Below are 23,482 nucleotides of genomic sequence, written 5' to 3'. Positions count from 1 at the left end.
TTATAGAGACAGCTGTGTAGATATTTCCATTGATATACAGATAGCTGTGTAGATATTTGCATGTTCATACAGATAGCGGTGTAGATATTTCCATGTTCATACAGATAGCGGTGTAGATATTTCCATGTTCATACAGATAGCGGTGTAGATATTTCCATGTTCATACAGATAACGGTGTAGATATCTCCATGTTCATACAGATAGCAGTGTAGATATTTCCATGTTCATACAGTTAGCGGTGTAGATATTTCCATGTTCATACAGATGGCGGTGTAGATATTTACATGTTCATACAGATGTCAGCATAGATATTTGCATGTTCGCATAGATGGCGGTGTAGATATTTGCATGTTCATAGAGATGGCGGTGTAGATATTTCCATGTTTATGCACATAGCGGTATAGATATTTCCATGTTTATACAGATGGTGGTGTAGATATTTCCATGTTTATAGAGATGGTGGTCTAGATATTTCCATGTTTACAGAGATAGTGGTGTAGTTATTTCCAAGTTTATAGAGACAGTGTTGTAGATATTTCCATGTTCATACAGATAGCGGTGTAGATATTTCCATGTTCATATAGATAGCGGTGTAGATATTTCCATGTTCATACCAATAGCGGTGTAGACATTTCCATGTTCTTGTATTTAGCGGTGTAGATATTTCCATGTTCATACAGATGGCGAAGATATTTCCATGTTCTTACACATAGCAGTGTAGATATTTCCATGTTCATACAGTTAGCGGTGTAGATATTTCCATGTTCATACGGATGGCAGTGTAGATATTTCCATGTTCATACTGGTGGCGGTGTAGATATTTCCATGTTTATACAAGTAGCAGTGTAGTTATTTCCTTGTTTATAGAGACAGCTGTGTAGATAATTCCATTGATATACAGATAGCTGTGTAGATATTTGCATGTTCATACAGATAGCGGTGTAGATATTTCCATGTTCATACAGATAGCGGTGTAGATATTTCCATGTTCATACAGATAGCGGTGTAGATATTTCCATGTTCATACAGATAACGGTGTAGATATCTCCATGTTCATACAGATAGCAGTGTAGATATTTCCATGTTCATACAGTTAGCGGTGTAGATATTTCCATGTTCATACAGATGGCGGTGTAGATATTTCCATGTTCATACAGATGGCAGCATAGATATTTGCATGTTCGCATAGATGGCGGTGTAGATATTTGCATGTTCATAGAGATGGCGGTGTAGATATTTCCATGTTTATGCACATAGCGGTATAGATATTTCCATGTTTATACAGATGGTGGTGTAGATATTTCCATGTTTATAGAGATGGTGGTCTAGATATTTCCATGTTTACAGAGATAGTGGTGTAGTTATTTCCAAGTTTATAGAGACAGTGTTGTAGATATTTCCATGTTCATACAGATAGCGGTGTAGATATTTCCATGTTCATATAGATAGCGGTGTAGATATTTCCATGTTCATACCAATAGCGGTGTAGACATTTCCATGTTCATGTATTTAGCGGTGTAGATATTTCCATGTTCATACAGATGGCGAAGATATTTCCATGTTCATACACATAGCAGTGTAGATATTTCCATGTTCATACAGTTAGCGGTGTAGATATTTCCATGTTCATACAGATGGCGGTGTAGATATTTCCATGTTCATAGAGATGGCGGTGAAGATATTTCAATATTTATACAGATAGCAGTGTAGTTATTTCCATGTTTATAGAGATAGCAGTGTAGATATTTCCATTGATATACAGATAGCTGTGTAGATATTTGCATGGTCATACAGATAGCGGTGTAGATATTTCCATGTTCGTACAGATAGCGGTGTAGATACTTCCATGTTCATACAGATAGCATTGTAGATATTTCCATGTTCATACAGATAACGGTGTAGATACTTCCATGTTCATACAGATAGAGGTGTAGATATTTCCATGTTCATACAGTTAGCGGTGTAGATAATTCCATGTTCATACAGATGGCGGTGTAGATATTTTCATGTTCATACAGATGGCGGTATAGATATTTCCATGTTCGTCCAGATGGCGTTGTAGATATTTCCATGTTCATAGAGATGGTGGTGTAGATATTTCCATGTTCATGCAGATAGCGGTGTAGACATTTCCATGTTCATCTATTTAGCGGTGTAGATATTTCCATGTTCATACAGATGGCGAAGAAATTTCCATGTTCATACAGATATCGGTGTAGATATTTCCATGTTCATACAGTTAGCGGTGTAGATATTTCCATGTTCATACAAATGGCAGTGTAGATATTTCCATGTTCATAGAGATGGCGGTGTAGATATTTCCATATTTATACAGATAGCAGTGTAGTTATTTCCATGTTTATAGAGATAGCAGTGTAGATATTTCCATTGATATACAGATAGCTGTGTAGATATTTGCATGGTCATACAGATAGCGGTGTAGATATTTCCATGTTCGTACAGATAGTGGTGTAGATATTTCCATGTTCATACAGATAGCATTGTAGATATTTCCATGTTCATACAGATAACGGTGTAGATATTTCCATGTTCGTACAGATGGCGGTGTAGGTATTTCCATGTTCATACGGATGGCGGTATGGATATTTCCATGTTCGTACAGATGGTGGTGTAGATATTTCCATGTTTATGGAGATGGCGGTGTAGATATTTCCATGTTCATACAGATGGCGGTGTAAATATTTCCATGTTTATAGGGATGGCGGTGTAGATATTTTCATGTTTACACCGATGGCGGTGTAGATATTTCCATGTTTACACAGATAGCGGTGTAGACATTTCCATGTTTACACAGATAGCGGTGTGGATATTTCCATGTTTATGCAGATAGCAGTGTAGATATTTCCATGTTTATACAGATAGCGGTGCGGATATTTCCATGTTTATACAGATAGTTGGGCAGATATTTCCATGTTTATACAGATAGCGGTGTAGATATTTCCATCTTAATACAGATGGCGGTGTAGATATGTCCATGTTTGTACAGATGGCGGTGTAGATATTTCCATGTTCATACAGATGGCGGTGTAGATATTTCGAAGTTTATAGAGATCGCGCTGTAGTTATTTCCATATTTATAGAGAAATCTGTGTAGATATTTCCGTGTATATTCAGATAGCTGTGTAGATATTTCCATGTTCATTCCGATAGCAGTGTAGATATTTCCATGTTCATCCAGATGCCGGTGTACATATATCCATGTTCATACAGATGGCGGTGAAGGTATTTCCATGTTCATACAGATGGTGGTGTAGATATTTCCATGTTCATACAAATGGCGGTGTAGATATTTCCATGTTCATAGAGATGGCGGTGTAGATATTTCCATGTTCATACAAATGCCGGTGTAGATATTTATATGTTCATACAGATGGCGGTGCAGATATTTCCATATTCATACAGATAGCAGTGCAGATATTTCCATGTTCATACAGTTAGCGGTGTAGATATTTCCATGTTCATACAGATGGCGGTGTAGATATTTACATGTTCATACAGATGGCGGTGTAGATATTTCCATGTTCGTACGGATGGCAGTGTAGATATTTCCATGTTCATACAGGTGGCGGTGTAGATATTTCCATGTTTATACAAGTAGCAGTGTAGTTATTTCCTTGTTTATAGAGACAGCTGTGTAGATATTTCCATTGATATACAGATAGCTGTGTAGATATTTGCATGTTCATACAGATAGCGGTGTAGATATTTCCATGTTCATACAGATAGCGGTGTAGATATTTCCATGTTCATACAGATAGCGGTGTAGATATTTCCATGTTCATACAGATAACGGTGTAGATATCTCCATGTTCATACAGATAGCAGTGTAGATATTTCCATGTTCATACAGTTAGCGGTGTAGATATTTCCATGTTCATACAGATGGCGGTGTAGATATTTACATGTTCATACAGATGTCAGCATAGATATTTGCATGTTCGCATAGATGGCGGTGTAGATATTTGCATGTTCATAGAGATGGCGGTGTAGATATTTCCATGTTTATGCACATAGCGGTATAGATATTTCCATGTTTATACAGATGGTGGTGTAGATATTTCCATGTTTATAGAGATGGTGGTCTAGATATTTCCATGTATACAGAGATAGTGGTGTAGATATTTCCAAGTTTATAGAGACAGTGTTGTAGATATTTCCATGTTCATACAGATAGCGGTGTAGATATTTCCATGTTCATATAGATAGCGGTGTAGATATTTCCATGTTCATACCAATAGCGGTGTAGACATTTCCATGTTCATGTATTTAGCGGTGTAGATATTTCCATGTTCATACAGATGGCGAAGATATTTCCATGTTCATACACATAGCAGTGTAGATATTTCCATGTTCATACAGTTAGCGGTGTAGATATTTCCATGTTCATACAGATGGCGGTGTAGATATTTCCATGTTCATAGAGATGGCGGTGTAGATATTTCAATATTTATACAGATAGCAGTGTAGTTATTTCCATGTTTATAGAGATAGCAGTGTAGATATTTCCATTGATATACAGATAGCTGTGTAGATATTTGCATGGTCATACAGATAGCGGTGTAGATATTTCCATGTTCGTACAGATAGCGGTGTAGATATTTCCATGTTCATACAGATAGCATTGTAGATATTTCCATGTTCATACAGATAACGGTGTAGATACTTCCATGTTCATACAGATAGAGGTGTAGATATTTCCATGTTCATACAGTTAGCGGTGTAGATATTTCCATGTTCATACAGATGGCGGTGTAGATATTTTCATGTTCATACAGATGGCGGTATAGATATTTCCATGTTCATACAGATGGCGTTGTAGATATTTCCATGTTCATAGAGATGGTGGTGTAGATATTTCCATGTTTATGCAGATAGCGGTATAGATATTTCCATGTTTATACAGATGGTGGTGTAGATATTTCCATGTTTATGGAGATGGCGCTGTAGATATTTCCATGTACATACAGATGGCGGTGGAAATATTTCCATGTTTATAGGGATGGCGGTGTAGATATTTTCATGTTTACTCAGATGGCGGTGTAGATATTTCCATGTTTACACAGATAGCGGTGTAGACATTTCCATGTTTACACAGATAGCGGTGTGGATATTTCCATGTTTATGCAGATAGCAGTGTAGATATTTCCATGTTTATACAGATAGCGGTGCGGACATTTCCATGTTTATACAGATAGTTGGGCAGATATTTCCACGTTTGTACAGATAGCGGTGTAGATATTTCCATCTTAATACAGATGGCGGTGTAGATATGTCCATGTTTGTACAGATGGCGGTGTAGATATTTCCATGTTCATACAGATGGCGGTGTAGATATTTCGAAGTTTATAGAGATCGTGCTGTAGTTATTTCCATATTTATAGAGAAATCTGTGTAGATATTTCCGTGTATATTCAGATAGCTGTGTAGATATTTCCATGTTCATTCAGATAGCAGTGTAGATATTTCCATGTTCATCCAGATGCCGGTGTACATATATCCATGTTCATACAGATGGCGGTGAAGCTATTTCCATGTTCATACAGATGGTGGTGTAGATATTTCCATGTTCATACAAATGGCGGTGTAGATATTTCCATGTTCATAGAGATGGCGGTGTAGATATTTCCATGTTCATACAAATGCCGGTGTAGATATTTATATGTTCATACAGATGGCGGTGCAGATATTTCCATATTCATACAGATAGCAGTGAAGATATTTCCATGTTCATACAGTTAGCGGTGTAGATATTTCCATGTTCATACAGATGGCGGTGTAGATATTTACATGTTCATACAGATGGCGGTGTAGATATTTCCATGTTCATACGGATGGCAGTGTAGATATTTCCATGTTCATACTGGTGGCGGTGTAGATATTTCCATGTTTATACAAGTAGCAGTGTAGTTATTTCCTTGTTTATAGAGACAGCTGTGTAGATATTTCCATTGATATACAGATAGCTGTGTAGATATTTGCATGTTCATACAGATAGCGGGGTAGATATTTCCATGTTCATACAGATAGCGGTGTAGATATTTCCATGTTCATACAGATAGCGGTGTAGATATTTCCATGTTCATACAGATAACGGTGTAGATATCTCCATGTTCATACAGATAGCAGTGTAGATATTTCCATGTTCATACAGTTAGCGGTGTAGATATTTCCATGTTCATACAGATGGCGGTGTAGATATTTACATGTTCATACAGATGTCAGCATAGATATTTGCATGTTCGCATAGATGGCGGTGTAGATATTTGCATGTTCATAGAGATGGCGGTGTAGATATTTCCATGTTTATGCACATAGCGGTATAGATATTTCCATGTTTATACAGATGGTGGTGTAGATATTTCCATGTTTATAGAGATGGTGGTCTAGATATTTCCATGTTTACAGAGATAGTGGTGTAGTTATTTCCAAGTTTATAGAGACAGTGTTGTAGATATTTCCATGTTCATACAGATAGCGGTGTAGATATTTCCATGTTCATATAGATAGCGGTGTAGATATTTCCATGTTCATACCAATAGCAGTGTAGACATTTCCATGTTCATGTATTTAGCGGTGTAGATATTTCCATGTTCATACAGATGGCGAAGATATTTCCATGTTCATACACATAGCAGTGTAGATATTTCCATGTTCATACAGTTAGCGGTGTAGATATTTCCATGTTCATACAGATGGCGGTGTAGATATTTCCATGTTCATAGAGATGGCGGTGTAGATATTTCAATATTTATACAGATAGCAGTGTAGTTATTTCCATGTTTATAGAGATAGCAGTGTAGATATTTCCATTGATATACAGATAGCTGTGTAGATATTTGCATGGTCATACAGATAGCGGTGTAGATATTTCCATGTTCGTACAGATAGCGGTGTAGATACTTCCATGTTCATACAGATAGCATTGTAGATATTTCCATGTTCATACAGATAACGGTGTAGATACTTCCATGTTCATACAGATAGAGGTGTAGATATTTCCATGTTCATACAGTTAGCGGTGTAGATAATTCCATGTTCATACAGATGGCGGTGTAGATATTTTCATGTTCATACAGATGGCGGTATAGATATTTCCATGTTCGTCCAGATGGCGTTGTAGATATTTCCATGTTCATAGAGATGGTGGTGTAGATATTTCCATGTTTATGCAGATAGCGGTATAGATATTTCCATGTTTATACAGATGGTGGTGTAGATATTTCCATGTTTATGGAGATTGCGCTGTAGATATTTCCATGTACATACAGATGGCGGTGGAAATATTTCCATGTTTATAGGGATGGCGGTGTAGATATTTTCATGTTTACTCAGATGGCGGTGTAGATATTTCCATGTTTACACAGATAGCGGTGTAGACATTTCCATGTTTACACAGATAGCGGTGTGGATATTTCCATGTTTATGCAGATAGCAGTGTAGATATTTCCATGTTTATACAGATAGCGGTGCGGACATTTCCATGTTTATACAGATAGTTGGGCAGATATTTCCATGTTTGTACAGATAGCGGTGTAGATATTTCCATCTTAATACAGATGGCGGTGTAGATATGTCCATGTTTGTACAGATGGCGGTGTAGATATTTCCATGTTCATACAGATGGCGGTGTAGATATTTCGAAGTTTATAGAGATCGTGCTGTAGTTATTTCCATATTTATAGAGAAATCTGTGTAGATATTTCCGTGTATATTCAGATAGCTGTGTAGATATTTCCATGTTCATTCAGATAGCAGTGTAGATATTTCCATGTTCATCCAGATGCCGGTGTACATATATCCATGTTCATACAGATGGCGGTGAAGGTATTTCCATGTTCATACAGATGGTGGTGTAGATATTTCCATGTTCATACAAATGGCGGTGTAGATATTTCCATGTTCATAGAGATGGCGGTGTAGATATTTCCATGTTCATACAAATGCCGGTGTAGATATTTATATGTTCATACAGATGGCGGTGCAGATATTTCCATATTCATACAGATAGCAGTGAAGATATTTTCATGTTCATACAGTTAGCGGTGTAGATATTTCCATGTTCATACAGATGGCGGTGTAGATATTTACATGTTCATACAGATGGCGGTGTAGATATTTCCATGTTCGTACGGATGGCAGTGTAGATATTTCCATGTTCATACAGGTGGCGGTGTAGATATTTCCATGTTTATACAAGTAGCAGTGTAGTTATTTCCTTGTTTATACAGACAGCTGTGTAGATATTTCCATTGATATACAGATAGCTGTGTAGATATTTGCATGTTCATACAGATAGCGGTGTAGATATTTCCATGTTCATACAGATAGCGGTGTAGATATTTCCATGTTCATACAGATAGCGGTGTAGATATTTCCATGTTCATACAGATAACGGTGTAGATATCTCCATGTTCATACAGATAGCAGTGTAGATATTTCCATGTTCATACAGTTAGCGGTGTAGATATTTCCATGTTCATACAGATGGCGGTGTAGATATTTACATGTTCATACAGATGTCAGCATAGATATTTGCATGTTCGCACAGATGGCGGTGTAGATATTTGCATGTTCATAGAGATGGCGGTGTAGATATTTCCATGTTTATGCACATAGCGGTATAGATATTTCCATGTTTATACAGATGGTGGTGTAGATATTTCCATGTTTATAGAGATGGTGGTCTAGATATTTCCATGTTTACAGAGATAGTGGTGTAGTTATTTCCAAGTTTATAGAGACAGTGTTGTAGATATTTCCATGTTCATACAGATAGCAGTGTAGATATTTCCATGTTCATATAGATAGCGGTGTAGATATTTCCATGTTCATACCAATAGCGGTGTAGACATTTCCATGTCCATGTATTTAGCGGTGTAGATATTTCCATGTTCATACAGATGGCGAAGATATTTCCATGTTCATACACATAGCAGTGTAGATATTTCCATGTTCATACAGTTAGCGGTGTAGATATTTCCATGTTCATAGAGATGGCGGTGTAGATATTTCAATATTTATACAGATAGCAGTGTAGTTATTTCCATGTTTATAGAGATAGCAGTGTAGATATTTCCATTGATATACAGATAGCTGTGTAGATATTTGCATGGTCATACAGATAGCGGTGTAGATATTTCCATGTTCGTACAGATAGCGGTGTAGATATTTCCATGTTCATACAGATAGCATTGTAGATATTTCCATGTTCATACAGATAACGGTGTAGATACTTCCATGTTCATACAGATAGAGGTGTAGATATTTCCATGTTCATACAGTTAGCGGTGTAGATATTTCCATGTTCATACAGATGGCGGTGTAGATATTTTCATGTTCATACAGATGGCGGTATAGCTATTTCCATGTTCGTACAGATGGCGTTGTAGATATTTCCATGTTCATAGAGATGGTGGTGTAGATATTTCCATGTTTACGCAGATAGCGGTATAGATATTTCCATGTTTATACAGATGGTGGTGTAGATATTTCCATGTTTATGGAGATGGCGCTGTAGATATTTCCATGTACATACAGATGGCGGTGGAAATATTTCCATGTTTATAGGGATGGCGGTGTAGATATTTTCATGTTTACTCAGATGGCGGTGTAGATATTTCCATGTTTACACAGATAGCGGTGTAGACATTTCCATGTTTACACAGATAGCGGTGTGGATATTTCCATGTTTATGCAGATAGCAGTGTAGATATTTCCAAGTTTATACAGATAGCGGTGCGGACATTTCCATGTTTATACAGATAGTTGGGCAGATATTTCCATGTTTGTACAGATAGCGGTGTAGATATTTCCATCTTAATACAGATGGCGGTGTAGATATGTCCATGTTTGTACAGATGGCGGTGTAGATACTTCCATGTTCATACAGATGGCGGTGTAGATATTTCGAGGTTTATAGAGATAGCGCTGTAGTTATTTCCATATTTGTAGAGAAATCTGTGTAGATGTTTCCGTGTATATTCAGATAGCTGTGTAGATATTTCCATGTTCATGCAGATAGCGGTGTAGATATTTCCATGTTCATCCAGATGCCGGTGTACATATATCCATGTTCATACAGATGGCGGTGAAGGTATTTCCATGTTCATACAGACGGTGGTGTAGATATTTCCATGTTCATACAAATGGCGGTGTAGATATTTCCATGTTCATAGAGATGGCGGTGTAGATATTTCCATGTTCATAAACATGGCGGTGTAGATATTTACATGTTTATAGAGATAGCAGTGTAGATATTTCCATTGATATACAGATAGCTGTGTAGATATTTGCATGTTCATACAGAAAGCGGTGTAGATATTTCCATGTTCATACAGATATCGGTGTAGATATTTACATGTTCATACAGATGGCGGTGTAGATATTTCCATGTTCATACGGATGGCAGTGTAGATGTTTCCATGTTCATACAGGTGGCGGTGTAGATATTTCCATGTTTATACAAGTAGCAGTGTAGTTTTTTCCTTGTTTATAGAGACAGCTGTGTAGATATTTCCATTGATATACAGATAGCTGTGTAGATATTTGCATGTTCATACAGATAGCGGTGTAGATATTTCCATGTTCATACAGATAGCGGTGTAGATATTTCCATGTTCATACAGATAGCGGTGTAGATATCTCCATGTTCATACAGATAACGGTGTAGATATCTCCATGTTCATACAGATAGCAGTGTAGATATTTCCATGTTCATACAGTTAGCGGTGTAGATATTTCCATGTTCATACAGATGGCGGTGTAGATATTTACATGTTCATACAGATGGCAGTATAGATATTTGCATGTTCGCACAGATGGCGGTGTAGATATTTGCATGTTCATAGAGATGGCGGTGTAGATATTTCCATGTTTATGCACATAGTGGTATAGTTATTTCCATGTTTATACAGATGGTGGTGTAGATATTTCCATGTTTATAGAGATGGTGGTCTAGATATTTCCATGTTTACAGAGATAGTGGTGTAGTTATTTCCAAGTTTATAGAGACAGTGTTGTAGATATTTCCATGTTCATACAGATAGCGGTGTAGATATTTCCATGTTCATATAGATAGCGGTGTAGATATTTGCATGTTCATACCAATAGCGGTGTAGACATTTCCATGTTCATGTATTTAGCGGTGTAGATATTTCCATGTTCACACAGATGGCGAAGATATTTCCATGTTCATACACATAGCGGTGTAGATATTTCCATGTTCATACAGTTAGCGGTGTAGATATTTCCATGTTCATACAGATGGCGGTGTAGATATTTCCATGTTCATAGAGATGGCGGTGTAGATATTTCAATATTTATACAGATAGCAGTGTAGTTATTTCCATGTTTATAGAGATAGCAGTGTAGATATTTCCATTGATATACAGATAGCTGTGTAGATATTTGCATGGTCATACAGATAGCGGTGTAGATATTTCCATGTTCGTACAGATAGCGGTGTAGATATTTCCATGTTCATACAGATAGCATTGTAGATATTTCCATGTTCATACAGATAACGGTGTAGATATTTCCATGTTCATACAGATAGAGGTGTAGATATTTCCATGTTCATACAGTTAGCGGTGTAGATATTTCCATGTTCATACAGATGGCGGTGTAGATATTTTCATGTTCATACAGATGGCGGTATAGATATTTCCATGTTCGTACAGATGGCGTTGTAGATATTTTCATGTTTACACAGATGGCGGTGTAGATATTTCCATGTTTACACAGATAGCTGTGTAGACATTTCCATGTTTACACAGATAGCGGTGCGGATATTTCCATGTTTATGCAGAGAGCGGTGTAGATATTTCCATGTTTATACAGATAGCGGTGCGGATATTTCCTTGTTTATACAGATGGGCAGATATTTCCATGTTTATACAGATAGCGGTGTAGATATTTCCATCTTAATACAGATGGCGGTGTAGATATGTCCATGTTTGTACAGATGGCGGTGTAGATACTTCCATGTTCATACAGATGGCGGTGTAGATATTTCGAGGTTTATAGATTTAGCGCTGTAGTTATTTCCATATTTTTAGAGAAATCTGTGTAGATGTTTCCGTGTATATTCAGATAGCTGTGTAGATATTTCCATGTTCATGCAGATAGCGGTGTAGATATTTCCATGTTCATCCAGATGCCGGTGTACATATATCCATGTTCATACAGATGGCGGTGAAGGTATTTCCATGTTCATACAGATGGTGGTGTAGATATTTCCATGTTCATACAAATGGCGGTGTAGATATTTCCATGTTCATAGAGATGACGGTGTAGATATTTCCATGTTCATAAACATGGCGGTGTAGATATTTACATGTTTATAGAGATAGCAGTGTAGATATTTCCAATGATATACAGATAGCTGTGTAGATATTTGCATGTTCATACAGAAAGTGGTGTAGATATTTCCATGTTCATACAGATAGCTGTTTAGATATTTCCATGTTCATACAGATAACGGTGTAGATATTTCCTTGTTCCTACAGATAGCCGTGTAGATATGTCCATGTTCACACAGTTAGCGGTGTAGATATTTCCATGTTCATACAGTTGGCGTTGTGGATATTTACATGTTCATACAGATGGCGGTATAGATATTTCCATGTTCGTACTGATGACGGTGTAGATATTTCCATGTTCAAAGAGATGGTGGTGTAGATATTTCCATGTTTATGCACATAGCGGTATAGATATTTCCATGTTTATACAGATGGTGGTGTAGATATTTCCATGTTTACAGAGATAGTGGTGTAGTTATTTCCAAGTTTATAGAGACAGCGTTGTAGATATTTCCATGTTTATACAGATAGCGGTGAAGATATTTCCATGTTTATACAGATAGCGGTGTAGATATTTCCATGTTTTTACAGATAGCAGTGTAGATATTTCCATGTTTATAGAGATAGTGGTGTAGATAATTTCAATTTTATACAGAGAGCACTGTAGTTATTTCTAAGTTAATACAGATATCGGTGTAGATATTTCCACGTTTATAGAGATGGTGTAGATATTTCCATGTTCATACAGAGGACGGTGTGGATATTTCCATGTTTATTGGAATGGCGGTGTAGATATTTCCATGTTCGTACGCATGGCAGTGTAGATATTTCCATGTTCGTACGGATGGCAGTGTAGATATTTCCATGTTCATAGAGGTGGCGGTGTAGATATTTCCATGTTTATACAGATAGCGGTGAAGATATTTCCATTTTTATACAGATAGCGGTGTAGATAATTCCATGTTTATACGGATAGCAGTGTAGATATTTCCATGTTTATAGAGATAGTGGTGTAGATAATTTCAATTTAATACAGAGAGCAGTGTAGATATTTCCAAGTTCATACAGATAGCGGTGTAGATATTTCCACGTTTATAGAGATGGCGGTGCAGATATTTCCATGTTCATACAGAGGACGGTGTAGATATTTCCATGTTTATTGGGATGGCGGTGTAGATATTTTCATGTTTACACAGATGGCGGTGTAGATATTTCCATGTTTACACAGATAGCGGTGTAGACATTTCCATGTTTACACAGATAGTGGTGTGGATATTTCCATGTTTATGCAGATAGCAGTGTAGATATTTCCATGTTTATTCAGATAGAGGTGTAGATATTTCCATCTTAATACAGATGGCGGTGAAGATATGTCCATGTTTGTACAGATGGCGGTGTAGATATTTCCATGTTCATACAGATGGCAGTGTAGATATTTCGAAGTTTTTAGAGATAGCGCTGTAGTTATTTCCATATTTATAGAGAAATCTGTGTAGATATTTCCATGTATATTCAGATAGCTGTGTAGATAGATCCATGTTCATGCAGATAGCGGTGTAGATATTTCCATGTTCATACGGATAGCGGTGCAGGTATTTCCATGTTTATTCAGATAGTGGTGCGGATATTTCCATGTTTATACAGATAGTTGGGCAGATATTTCCATGTTTATACAGATATCGGTGTAGATATTTCCATCTTAATAGAGATGGCGGTGTAGATATGTCCATGTTTGTACAGATGGCGGTGTAGATATTTCCATGTTCATTCAGATGGCGGTGTAGATATTTCGAAGTTTATAGAGATAGCGCTGTAGTTATTTCCATATTTATGGAGAAATCTGTGGAGATATTTCCATGTATATTCAGATAGCTGTGTAGATAGATCCAGGTTCATGCAGATAGCGGTGTAGATATTTCCATGTTCATCCAGATGCCGGTGTACATATATCCTTGTTCATACAGATGGCGGTGAAGATATTTCCATGTTCATACAGATGGTCGTGTAGATATTTACATGTTCATACAAATGGCGGTGTAGATATTTCCATGTTCATAGAGTTGGCGGTGTAGATATTTCCATGTTGATAAAAATGGCGGTTTAGATATTTCCATGTTCATAGAGATGGCGGTGTTGATGTTTCCATATTTATAGAGATAGCAGTGTAGTTATTTCCATGTTTATAGAGAAAGTAGTTTAGATATTTCCATTGATATACTGATAGCTGTGTAGATATTTGCATGTTCATAGAGATATCAGTGTAGATATTTCCATGTTCATACAGATAGCGGTGTAGATATTTCCATGTTCATACAGATAGCGGTGTAGACATTTCCATGTTGATGTATTTAGCGGTGTAGATATTTCCATGTTCATACAGATGGCGAAGAAATTTCCATGTTCATACAGATAGCGGTGTAGATATTTCCATGTTCATACAGTTAGCGGTGTAGATATTTCCATGTTCATACAGATGGCGGTGTAGATATTTCCATGTTCATACAGACAACGGTGTAGATATCTCCAAGTTCATACAGATAGCAGTGTAGATATTTCCATGTTCATACAGTTAGCGGTGTAGATATTTCCATGTTCATACAGATGGCGGTGTAGATATTTACATGTTCATACAGATGGCAGTATAGATATTTGCATGTTCGCACGGATGGCGGTGTAGATATTTGCATGTTCATAGAGATGGCGGTGTAGATATTTCCATGTTTATGCACATAGCGGTATAGATATTTCCATGTTTATACAGATGGTGGTGTAGGTATTTCCATGTTTATAGAGATGGTGGTCTAGATATTTCCATGTTTACAGAGATAGTGGTGTAGTTATTTCCAAGTTTATAGAGACAGTGTTGCAGATATTTCCATGTTCATACAGATAGCGGTGTAGATATTTCCATGTTCATACAGATAGCGGTGTAGATATTTCCATGTTCATACAGATAGCGGTGTAGATATTTCCATGTTCATACCAATAGCGGTGTAGACATTTCCATGTTCATGTATTTAGCGGTGTAGATATTTCCATGTTCATACAGATGGCGAAGAAACTTCCATGTTCATACAGATATCGGTGTAGATATTTCAATGTTCATACAGTTAGCGGTGTAGAAATTTCCATGTTCATACAGATGGCGGAGTAGATATTTCCATGTTCATAGAGATAGCAGTGTAGATATTTCCATTGATATACAGATAGCTGTCTAGATATTTGCATGGTCATACAGATAGCGGTGTAGATATTTCCATGTTCGTACAGATAGCGGTGTAGATATTTCCATGTTCATACAGATAGCATTGTAGATATTTCCATGTTCATATAGATAACGGTGTAGATATTTCCATGTTCATACAGATAGCGGTGTAGAAGTTTCCATGTTCATACAGTTAGCGGTGTAGATATTTCCATGTTCATACAGATGGCAGTGTAGATAATTTCATGTTCATACAGATGGCGGTATAGATATTTCCATGTTCGTACAGATGGCGTTGTAGATATTTCCATGTTCATAGAGATTTTAGTGTAGATGTTTCCATGTTTATGCAGATAGCGGTATAGATATTTCCATGTTTATACAGATGGTGGTGTAGATATTTCCATGTTTATGGAGATGGCGGTGTAGATATTTCCATGTTCATACAGATGGCAGTGTAAATATTTCCATGTTCATCCAGATGCCGGTGTACATATATCCATGTTCATTCAGATGTCGGTGAAGGTATTTCCATGTTCATACAGATGGTGGTGTAGATATTTCCATGTTCATACAAATGGCGGTGTAGATATTTCCATGTTCATAGAGATGGCGGTGTAGATATTTCCATGTTCATACAAACGGCGGTGTAGATATTTATATGTTCATACAGATGGCGGTGCAGATATTTCCATGTTCATACAGATAGCAGTGCAGATATTTCCATGTTCATACAGTTAGCGGTGTAGATATTTCCATGTTCATACAGATGGCGGTGTAGATATTTACATGTTCATACAGATGGTGGTGTATATATTTCCATGTTCGTACGGATGGCAGTGTAGATATTTCCATGTTCATACAGGTGGCGGTGTAGATATTTCCATGTTTATACAAGTAGCAGTGTAGTTATTTCCATGTTTATAGAGACAGCTGTGTAGATATTTCCATTGATATACAGATAGTTGTGTAGATATTTGCATGTTCATACAGATAGCGGTGTGGATATTTCCATGTTCATACAGATAGCTGTGTAGATAATTCCATGTTCATACAGATAGCGGTGTAGATATTTCCATGTTTATACAGATGGTGGTGTAGATATTTCCATGTTTATGGAGATGGCGCTGTAGATATTTCCATGTTCATACAGATGGCGGTGGAAATATTTCCATGTTTATAGGGATGGCGGTGAAGATATTTTCATGTTTACTCAGATGGCGGTGTAGATATTTCCATGTTTACACAGATAGCGGTGTAGACATTTCCATGTTTTCACAGATAGCGGTGTGGATATTTCCATGTTTATGCAGATAGCAGTGTAGATATTTCCATGTTTATACAGATAGCGGTGCGGTCATTTCCATGTTTATACAGATAGTTGGGCAGATATTTCCATGTTTGTACAGATAGCGGTGTAGATATTTCCATCTTAATACAGATGGCGGTGTAGATATGTCCATGTTTGTACAGATGGCGGTGTAGATACTTCCATGTTCATACAGATGGCGGTGTAGATATTTCGAGGTTTATAGAGATAGCAGTGTAGTTATTTCCATGTTTATAGAGATAGCAGTGTAGATATTTCCATTGATATACAGATAGCTGTGTAGATATTTGCATGTTCACACAGAAAGCGGTGTAGATATTTCCATGTTCATACAGAAAGCGGTGTAGATATTTCCATGTTCATACAGATAGAGGTGTAGATATTTCCATGTTCATACAGATAGCCGTGTAGATATGTCCATGTTCATACAGTTAGCGGTGTAGATATTTCCATGTTCATACAGTTGGCGGTGTAGATATTTACATGTTCATACAGATGGCGGTATAGATATTTCCATGTTCGTACCGATGACGGTGTAGATATTTCCATGTTCATAGAGAAGGCGGTGTAGATATTTCCATGTTTATGCAGATAGCGGTATAGATATTTCCATGTTTATACAGATGGTGGTGTAGATATTTCCATGTTTACAGAGATAGTGGTGTAGTTATTTCCAAGTTTATAGAGACAGCTTTGTAGATATTTCCATGTTTATACAGATAGCGGTGAAGATATTTCCATCTTTATACAGATAGCGGTGTAGATATTTCCATGTTTTTACAGATAGCAGTGTAGATATTTCCATGTTTATAGAGATAGTGGTGTAGATAATTTCAATTTTATACAGAGAGCACTGTAGTTATTTCTAAGTTCATTCAGATATCGGTGTAGATATTTCCACGTTTGTACAGATGGCGGTGTAGATATTTCCATGTTCATACAGAGGACAGTGTGGATATTTCCATGTTTATTGGAATGGCGGTGTAGATATTTCCATGTTCGTACGGATGGCAGTGTAGATATTTCCATGTTCGTACGGATGGCAGTGTAGATATTTCCATGTTCATAGAAGTGGCGGTGTAGATATTTCCATGTTTATACAGATAGCGGTGAAGATATTTCCATTTTTATACAGATAGCGGTGTAGACAATTCCATGTTTATACAGATAGCAGTGTAGATATTTCCATGTTTATAGAGATAGTGGTGTAGATAATTTCAATTTAATACAGAGAGCAGTGTAGATATTTCCAAGTTCATACAGATAGCGGTGTAGATATTTCCACGTTTATAGAGATGGCGGTGCAGATATTTCCATGTTCATACAGAGGACGGTGTAGATATTTCCATGTTTATTGGGATGGCGGTGTAGATATTTTCATGTTTACACAGATGGCGGTGTAGATATTTCCATGTTTACACAGATAGCGGTGTAGACATTTCCATGTTTACACAGATAGCGGTGTGGATATTTCCATATTTATGCAGATAGCAGTGTAGATATTTCCATGTTTATACAGATAGTTGGGCAGATATTTCCATGTTTATACAGATAGCGGTGTAGATATTTCCATCTTAATACAGATGGTGGTGAAGATATGTCCATGTTTGTACAGATGGCGGTGTAGATATTTCCATGTTCATACAGATGGCAGTGTAGATATTTCGAAGTTTATAGAGATAGCACTGTAGTTATTTCCATATTTATAGAGAAATCTGTGTAGATATTTCCATGTATATTCAGATATCTGTGTAGATAGATCCATGTTCATGCAGATAGCGGTGTAGATATTTCCATGTTCATCCAGATGCCGGTGTACATATATCCATGTTCATATAGATGGCGGTGAAGATATTTCCATGTTCATACAGATGGCGTTGTAGATAATTCCATGTTCATGGAGATGGCGGTGTAGATATTTCCATGTTTATGCAGATAGCGGTATAGATATTTCCATGTTTATACAGATGGTGGTGTAGATATTTCCATGTTTATAGAGATGGCGGTGTAGATATTTCCATGTTTATGCAGATAGCTGTATAGATATTTCCATGTTTATACAGATGGTGGTGTAGATATTTCCATGTTTATAGAGATAGTGGTGTAGTTATTTCCAAGTTTATAGAGACAGCGTTGTAGATATTTCCATGTTTATACAGGTAGCGGTGAAGATATTTCCATGTTTATACAGATAGCGGTGTAGATATTTCCATGTTTATACAGATAACAGTGTAGATATTTCCATGTTTATAGAGATAGTGGTGTAGTTAATTTCAATTTTATACAGATAGCAGTGTAGATATTTCCTAGTTCATACAGATGGCGGTGTAGATATTTCCACGTTTATAGAGATGGCGGTGTAGATATTTCCATGTTCATACAGATGGCGGTGTAGATATTTCCAAGTTTATAGAGATGGCGGTGTAGATATTTTCATGTTTACACAGATGGCGGTGTAGATATTTCCATGTTTACACAGATAGCGGTGTAGACATTTCCATGTTTACACAGATAGCGGTGTGGATATTTCCATGTTCATACTAATGGCGGTGTAGATATTTCCATGTTCATAGAGATGGCGCTGTAGATATTACCATGTTCATACAAATGGCGGTGTAGATATTTCCATGTTCATAGAGATGGCGGTGTTGATATTTCCATATTTATAGAGATAGGAGTGTAGTTATTTCCATGTTTATAGAGATAGTAGTGTAGATATTTCCATTTATATACAGATAGATGTGTAGATATTTGCATGTTCATAGAGATAGCGGTGTAGATATTTCCATGTTCATACAGATAGCGGTGTAGATATTTCCATGTTCATACAGATAGCGTTGTAGATATTTCCATGTTCATACAGATAGCGGTGTAGATATTTCCATGTTCATACAGATAGCGGTGTACATATTTCCATGTTCATACAGTTAGCGGTTTAGATATTTCCATGTTCATACAGATGGCGGTGTAGATATTTACATGTTCATACAGATTTAGGTGTAGTTATTTCCATGTTCATACAGATAGCGGTGTAGATATTTCCATGTTCATACAGATAGCGGTGTAGATATTTCCATGTTCATACCAATAGCGGTGTAGACATTTGCATGTTCATATATATAGCGTTGTAGATATTTCCATGTTCATACAGATGGCGGTGTAGACATTTCCATGTTCATAGAGATGGCGGTGTAGATATTTCCATGTTCATACAGATGGCAGTGTAAATATTTCCATGTTCATCCAAATGCCGGTGTACATATATCCATGTTCATTCAGATGTCGGTGAAGGTATTTCCATGTTCATACAGATGGTGGTGTAGATATTTCCATGTTCATACAAATGGCGGTGTAGATATTTCCATGTTCATAGAGATGGCGGTGTAGATATTTCCATGTTCATACAAACGGCGGTGTAGATATTTATATGTTCATACAGATGGCGGTGCAGATATTTCCATGTTCATACAGATAGCAGTGCAGATATTTCCATGTTCATACAGTTAGCGGTGTAGATATTTCCATGTTCATACAGATGGCGGTGTAGATATTTACATGTTCATACAGATGGTGGTGTATATATTTCCATGTTCGTACGGATGGCAGTGTAGATATTTCCATGTTCATACAGGTGGCGGTGTAGATATTTCCATGTTTATACAAGTAGCAGTGTAGTTATTTCCATGTTTATAGAGACAGCTGTGTAGATATTTCCATTGATATACAGATAGTTGTGTAGATATTTGCATGTTCATACAGATAGCGGTGTGGATATTTCCATGTTCATACAGATAGCTGTGTAGATAATTCCATGTTCATACAGATAGCGGTGTAGATATTTCCATGTTTATACAGATGGTGGTGTAGATATTTCCATGTTTATGGAGATGGCGCTGTAGATATTTCCATGTTCATACAGATGGCGGTGGAAATATTTCCATGTTTATAGGGATGGCGGTGAAGATATTTTCATGTTTACTCAGATGGCGGTGTAGATATTTCCATGTTTACACAGATAGCGGTGTAGACATTTCCATGTTTTCACAGATAGCGGTGTGGATATTTCCATGTTTATGCAGATAGCAGTGTAGATATTTCCATGTTTATACAGATAGCGGTGCGGTCATTTCCATGTTTATACAGATAGTTGGGCAGATATTTCCATGTTTGTACAGATAGCGGTGTAGATATTTCCATCTTAATACAGATGGCGGTGTAGATATGTCCATGTTTGTACAGATGGCGGTGTAGATACTTCCATGTTCATACAGATGGCGGTGTAGATATTTCGAGGTTTATAGAGATAGCAGTGTAGTTATTTCCATGTTTATAGAGATAGCAGTGTAGATATTTCCATTGATATACAGATAGCTGTGTAGATATTTGCATGTTCACACAGAAAGCGGTGTAGATATTTCCATGTTCATACAGAAAGCGGTGTAGATATTTCCATGTTCATACAGATAGAGGTGTAGATATTTCCATGTTCATACAGATAGCCGTGTAGATATGTCCATGTTCATACAGTTAGCGGTGTAGATATTTCCATGTTCATACAGTTGGCGGTGTAGATATTTACATGTTCATACAGATGGCGGTATAGATATTTCCATGTTCGTACCGATGACGGTGTAGATATTTCCATGTTCATAGAGATGGCGGTGTAGATATTTCCATGTTTATGCAGATAGCGGTATAGATATTTCCATGTTTATACAGATGGTGGTGTAGATATTTCCATGTTTACAGAGATAGTGGTGTAGTTATTTCCAAGTTTATAGAGACAGCTTTGTAGATATTTCCATGTTTATACAGATAGCGGTGAAGATATTTCCATCTTTATACAGATAGCGGTGTAGATATTTCCATGTTTTTACAGATAGCAGTGTAGATATTTCCATGTTTATAGAGATAGTGGTGTAGATAATTTCAATTTTATACAGAGAGCACTGTAGTTATTTCTAAGTTCATTCAGATATCGGTGTAGATATTTCCACGTTTGTACAGATGGCGGTGTAGATATTTCCATGTTCATACAGAGGACAGTGTGGATATTTCCATGTTTATTGGAATGGCGGTGTAGATATTTCCATGTTCGTACGGATGGCAGTGTAGATATTTCCATGTTCGTACGGATGGCAGTGTAGATATTTCCATGTTCATAGAAGTGGCGGTGTAGATATTTCCATGTTTATACAGATAGCGGTGAAGATATTTCCATTTTTATACAGATAGCGGTGTAGACAATTCCATGTTTATACAGATAGCAGTGTAGATATTTCCATGTTTATAGAGATAGTGGTGTAGATAATTTCAATTTAATACAGAGAGCAGTGTAGATATTTCCAAGTTCATACAGATAGCGGTGTAGATATTTCCACGTTTATAGAGATGGCGGTGCAGATATTTCCATGTTCATACAGAGGACGGTGTAGATATTTCCATGTTTATTGGGATGGCGGTGTAGATATTTTCATGTTTACACAGATGGCGGTGTAGATATTTCCATGTTTACACAGATAGCGGTGTAGACATTTCCATGTTTACACAGATAGCGGTGTGGATATTTCCATATTTATGCAGATAGCAGTGTAGATATTTCCATGTTTATACAGATAGTTGGGCAGATATTTCCATGTTTATACAGATAGCGGTGTAGATATTTCCATCTTAATACAGATGGTGGTGAAGATATGTCCATGTTTGTACAGATGGCGGTGTAGATATTTCCATGTTCATACAGATGGCAGTGTAGATATTTCGAAGTTTATAGAGATAGCACTGTAGTTATTTCCATATTTATAGAGAAATCTGTGTAGATATTTCCATGTATATTCAGATATCTGTGTAGATAGATCCATGTTCATGCAGATAGCGGTGTAGATATTTCCATGTTCATCCAGATGCCGGTGTACATATATCCATGTTCATATAGATGGCGGTGAAGATATTTCCATGTTCATACAGATGGCGTTGTAGATAATTCCATGTTCATGGAGATGGCGGTGTAGATATTTCCATGTTTATGCAGATAGCGGTATAGATATTTCCATGTTTATACAGATGGTGGTGTAGATATTTCCATGTTTATAGAGATGGCGGTGTAGATATTTCCATGTTTATGCAGATAGCTGTATAGATATTTCCATGTTTATACAGATGGTGGTGTAGATATTTCCATGTTTATAGAGATAGTGGTGTAGTTATTTCCAAGTTTATAGAGACAGCGTTGTAGATATTTCCATGTTTATACAGGTAGCGGTGAAGATATTTCCATGTTTATACAGATAGCGGTGTAGATATTTCCATGTTTATACAGATAACAGTGTAGATATTTCCATGTTTATAGAGATAGTGGTGTAGTTAATTTCAATTTTATACAGATAGCAGTGTAGATATTTCCTAGTTCATACAGATGGCGGTGTAGATATTTCCACGTTTATAGAGATGGCGGTGTAGATATTTCCATGTTCATACAGATGGCGGTGTAGATATTTCCAAGTTTATAGAGATGGCGGTGTAGATATTTTCATGTTTACACAGATGGCGGTGTAGATATTTCCATGTTTACACAGATAGCGGTGTAGACATTTCCATGTTTACACAGATAGCGGTGTGGATATTTCC

Source organism: Gorilla gorilla, chromosome 19 (assembly GCF_029281585.2).
Source record: "Gorilla gorilla gorilla isolate KB3781 chromosome 19, NHGRI_mGorGor1-v2.1_pri, whole genome shotgun sequence".
Lineage (NCBI taxonomy): Eukaryota > Metazoa > Chordata > Mammalia > Primates > Hominidae > Gorilla > Gorilla gorilla.
The sequence above is the reverse complement of the archived record's forward strand: the minus strand, read 5'-3'. Positions refer to the sequence as shown.